The sequence below is a fragment of the Mirounga leonina genome, unplaced genomic scaffold (genome assembly GCF_011800145.1).
Source record: "Mirounga leonina isolate KUSES-001 unplaced genomic scaffold, KU_Mleo_1.0 Mir_129, whole genome shotgun sequence".
Classification (NCBI taxonomy): domain Eukaryota; kingdom Metazoa; phylum Chordata; class Mammalia; order Carnivora; family Phocidae; genus Mirounga; species Mirounga leonina.
The window spans coordinates 76,993,037-76,997,968 of record NW_023270323.1 but is presented as its reverse complement, the minus strand read 5'-3'; positions in this window follow the sequence as shown (position 1 = coordinate 76,997,968).

Genomic DNA, 4,932 nt, shown 5'->3' with positions numbered 1-4,932 from the left:
GCTGCTGCATGTGGAAGATCATCCATTACTGCAATACCACCTAGACCATTTTGGCTGAGACAGGGTGCTCACGTTGGAGAAGGCGATAACGTAAGTGAAGTGCATAGCCACCATGTGGCGTATAAGGATGTCACAGTTGGGATAGGAGAAGTCATGCACAGCTATAAACAACCCACAAATCTTGGTGACCAAACATGTTGCATGTTTATTTCTCATGCACACTACACATCCTAGGGGGTCCCTGCCCTTCATAGTCAGTCAGAGATCCCAGCTGGTGGCGATTCTATCTTGATGGGTGCTTTTTTCAAGACCCTGAGTCAAGAGGGAAAAAAAGAATCTGGCAAACCACACCCAGGCTTGTAAAGCTCCAACTCAGGAGAGATGCAGGCCACTTCCCTATTTCACTGCCCAAAGCAGCTCTCACGACTATGCCCAATTTAAAAAGGGACAGGAGTGCAAATCCACCCCGTGCACAGGAGGCGGAAGTTGGGTACATGAGGTCAGCACTGAGACCTCCCTGGGGTCATTTGGGGAATGGTGGCTGGTGCTGGAGTTACCGTTCATCATAACCTTTAGGCTGACTCCAAATGGGGAAAAGTGGCATGTGGGACCACATTCTAGGCAGGGGACCGGCATGCACAAATGCAGTCTGGAAGGTGCCTGCCTTGCTGGGGACATTGCAGATGTTCAGGGAAGAGCATGGTGCACACAGAGAATTGGCCAGAGATGCAGTTTGGAGCTGTTCCGTGAAGACCTCTGGATATAGACATTAGCACGTGGCAGCTGGGAACCTAGAAACATGGTAAGCAGGAAAGTGAACAGGGTCAGCTTTCGGCCCACGTGAGGGAGGGGTGAATCCCTGAGTTCTGGTGGGGCGGTGAGGCTGGTGGGAGGAGGGGGGGTTTGTGAGCTCTGAGGGCGAGTCAGCAGGACTGGAAGTTCGACAGGACATGACGGCTTGAGGGGTGACGGGTGGAGGCTGACTCCTGTCCGTCCTGAGTGGGGATGAGGAGGAGGGCCAGTCTCAGCTGCCAGAGAGGATGGGAGTGCTGCACTGGAGGTGGTGAACCTCTAAAGTCACAGACAATGACAATACTTTGTTTCGGGAGGTTTGGGAGGAAGAGGACCCTCTTACCTCCTTGGTAAACTCTTTGACATCAGCTCAGCATGCATAGACCCCGTCGCCCTCAATCCCCCGCTGAGTACACACACCTGACAGAAGTGAGCAAAGGTGCATGCTGAGATGTAGCTCTAGTCATAACCTCCAAACTGAAAGCAAGCCAAGTGCCCATCCACAAGAGGAGATACCGCAGTGCATTTCCATGATGGAATATTAGGCAACAACGAAAAAATGAATAGATTAAAACCACAAATATGCCATGATGAGTGAGCCTCTGAAACAGAGTGTGGAACAAAACCAGATCCCCAAACACTCATGCTCTGTGGTTCTCTTTGCGGAAAGCCCCCCAGACAACAAAGTCACAGTGTTAGAAGTCAAGCTAGGGATCTCTGTGGGGTGGACAGAGTGGGTCATGAGGAGGTCTCCGGAGGATGGCGGGATCTTCTTTTCCTGACTGGGGTGGTGGTTAAACAAATGTTTGCTCCGTGATAGTTCAGTGAACTGCACATCTAACCTTTGTACGCTTTTCTGTACACAAACTAAACATCAGTTGAGATGAGTGGACTGAGACACAACATTTCAGGGACCACCAGAAGGGGCATAACTTGGTAAGCAGCCAAAAGGCAGAAGACGGTGGGGTCCCGGGAGCAGAGGGGAGTGGTGGGGCGGCCCTGCAGGGTGGAGGCTGCAGAGGGAGCTAAGGGAGGAGGCCAGCGACTCCACTGGTTCCAGGAACAGGAAAGTTGTTATTAACCCTGCTGAGACCAGTTTCCCTTTGGGGAGGTGGGGGGGGTGGGATGATGAGAAGAGACCAGGTTGGTGGAGGGCTCTAGCAGCGAGTGTGGGGGAGTGCGGAAGAGGAGATGGGGAATGCAGATGTGTCCTTTGGCACTCAGGTCTTGAAGGGGGAATGCACAATGTTGACAGCTAGAAGGGAATTCAGAGTCAGGTCTGTGTTTTATTTTATTTTTAATTTTTTTTGAAGATTTTATTTATTCACTTGAGACACAGAGATACAGAGAGAAAGAGAGCATGAGCAGGGGGAGAGGCAGAAGGAGAGGGAGAAGCAGGCTCCCCGTCCAGCCAGGAGCCTGATGTGATGCAGGGCTCTATCCCAGGACCCCGGGATCATGACCTGAGCCGAAGGCAGATGCTTAACCATCTGAGCCACGCAGGCGCCCCCAGGTCCGTTTTTTAATGTGGAAAAAAGACCCAAGCAGGCTTTGCTGTGGGGAGCCCCCAGGGGGATTGCTGACAAATTTCACCTTATCCCAGAGGTCATCTCCACACCCACTTTGTACAGGAGACCCCCCTTACCACCCATCTCCATCCCTGCCTGACCTATATGTTATATGCTTACTTCGCCTTGTTGATCTTGCCCCGCTAGGGGGTCAACCCCATGGGAGTGGGGAGTTTTATCTGTTCTGTTGCCCATGTTAACCCTGTGCTGGGAATGTGCCTGCACACAGTAGAAACATTTGTCATGGACAAGTGAATGGGGAGGCAGACAGAGAGAGGCTGGTGATAGGAGGACCGAGGGGCAGGATCTGGAGCTCAGCCCTGTACTGAGGGGCCAGGGACATTTGGAGACACAAAGAGGAAGCAATGAATTGTACCAGGCTGAGTGCAGGTGGGGTGGGCGGGAGGTTGAGGGAAGGGCCTTGGTTCTGATTGGTGGGGTGCTTCAGGAGAAAAGAGGAGACAGTCTGGAGGAGCCTGGAGGAAGTCAGAGAAGACTGCACTGCTAGAAAGTGCAGAGGGGCTGATGTGTCCTGGGCCCCAGGAAGGTTGGAGATCACCAACTCCAGGGGTCCCCTGCTTGGCTCAGAAGCTGACAAAGGGGTGTGTTGTTGTGTTGGATCAGGCCAGAGTCGTTTCCACAGGGATCCAGGGCATCCTGGAATATGGGGTGGGTGCTTCCACAGAACTGACAGATGGGGATGATGGAGGGGTCTCCCTAAGATCAGAGAGGGGACAAGTCTCAGCATGATGATGGTAACAGCTACCATTCCAGAACACGGACGAGGCCAGGCCCCTACTGAGCAGGAACTGGCCTCACCAGCTCTGTGATCACGTCCATTTCACAGGCCAGGTTGTGTTTGCCGGCCCCCTCCCTGTCAGGACTTGAACCCAGCCCGTGGCTTCCAGAGCCTGAGGCTGTAGCCACTTTGCTACATGGAGCTAGAGGGGCGAGCAGGGTATGGACAGACAGGGGCTGCTGGGCTCTGGATGTGAGGATCGGGCAGCCCAGGCATGAGGGAGAGAGCAGAATGGGCCAGGCTGCCGGGTGGGAGAGGACATGGACATCAGCCTCCTTCACAAGGAGGTGCAAGTGCACCCAGAGCACACCTGACCTGGGTTTACCTGGTCCAGGACTGAACCTGCCACACCTGTGCTCTGAGGTGGACATTGTGAACAAGCTGAGGGTGGGACACGTGTGTGGGGGGCATTCAGGAAGCAGGCGGTGGTGCTGGCAGAACCTCCAGGACTCCCAGGGCTCCAGCCCTTTCCATTACACCCAGCAGGGGCTGGGAGGGGGGGCGGACCTCCCCCTGGTCCATTCTGGGCATTCCGGTCCCATGAAAGCCCAGCTCTAGCTGCCAAACTCCCACTCCCCAGCAAGAAACCCCAGGCAGCGTCCACCTGCCCCAGTCTCCCTGACCCCATCCTCCTGCCCCTGCCTCTTCTGGATTCCCCGGCCCCCCTGCAGTTTGGAGTCCCCAGAAAACCGGCTGAAAGAAGCAGAGCCTCATAGAATTTTGGGACTGAGGGATCCCGGCTCCCTCTCCCACCTGGGGCTGAAGGCCCCTCAGCATTTCTTATCCCTCCCAGGCAGCCCCTGCCTTTCCTCCCCCTCCCTTTCCCAAGAGGTTTTGCTGAGCAGGTAGGAAGGTACTGGGGGTCCATCCTTCCCTCGCCCACCCTCTGAAGCCCCCAGTGCGACCTGTGCTCCCCGCAGGGAGTCGATCCCTCAGGTAAGCGGTTAGCTTGGACAAAAGAGGGGACTACTTTTTGAGGGTCTGCTCTGTGCCAGGCACTGTGTGCGATGCGGGGCCACGCTGGTGAAAAGGGAAGGGAGGCAGGGAGGGTCCTGTCTGCCAGAAGCCTTGGGTTTGGTGGAGAGGGAGACTGGCAGAGGGACCCGTTTTCCAGCCTGTTTTTGCAGTACACCCAGCGCTGTTTCTACACTTTATCTTTACCAGTAAGTAGAGAGATGAGCAAGAGACCAGATCATGGAGCTCTGCCTGGGGGAGTCCAACTACTCCAGGCAGCTCATCCAGAGTTTCCCCGCCCGGTCCGACCCCTCCCCTGCCCCCCTCCCCAGCTTCTTCCCACGGGTCCAGTTTTGCGCTCCAGAAGGTCCTCTACTTGTCTGACCCACCCTCCTCTACCAACGAATGGGACCCTTGTCCGCCCTCCCTCCCCACTTCTGAAGTCTTCCAGGCTCCAGTGTGCCACCTTCAGCCGCCCCCATGCCCTCCCTGTCCTTCCGGTGGCGGTCCGCCCGCCCTACCTCTTCGACTCCCTCAATCCTTGGGCATCTCTTCCGTAATTCCGGCACCTGAGCGGCCAAGGTGCCCCCCAAAAGCTCAGCTGACCAGCGCCCCCCACCCCCAGGTGCCCATCTCCTTCCTCCCTCCCCCGCCCGCACACCCAGACACCAAAGGTGCCCACCCGCGGGGGCCGGAGCACCGCGGTGCCGCCCCTGCCGGGGCGCGGCTCCACCTGCAGGGCGCTGGGCGGCCGGCGCGCGGCGGGCGGTGCGGGCCGCGGGGGCGGAGGAGCGGGCGGCGCGAGGGAGGGGCCTGCGG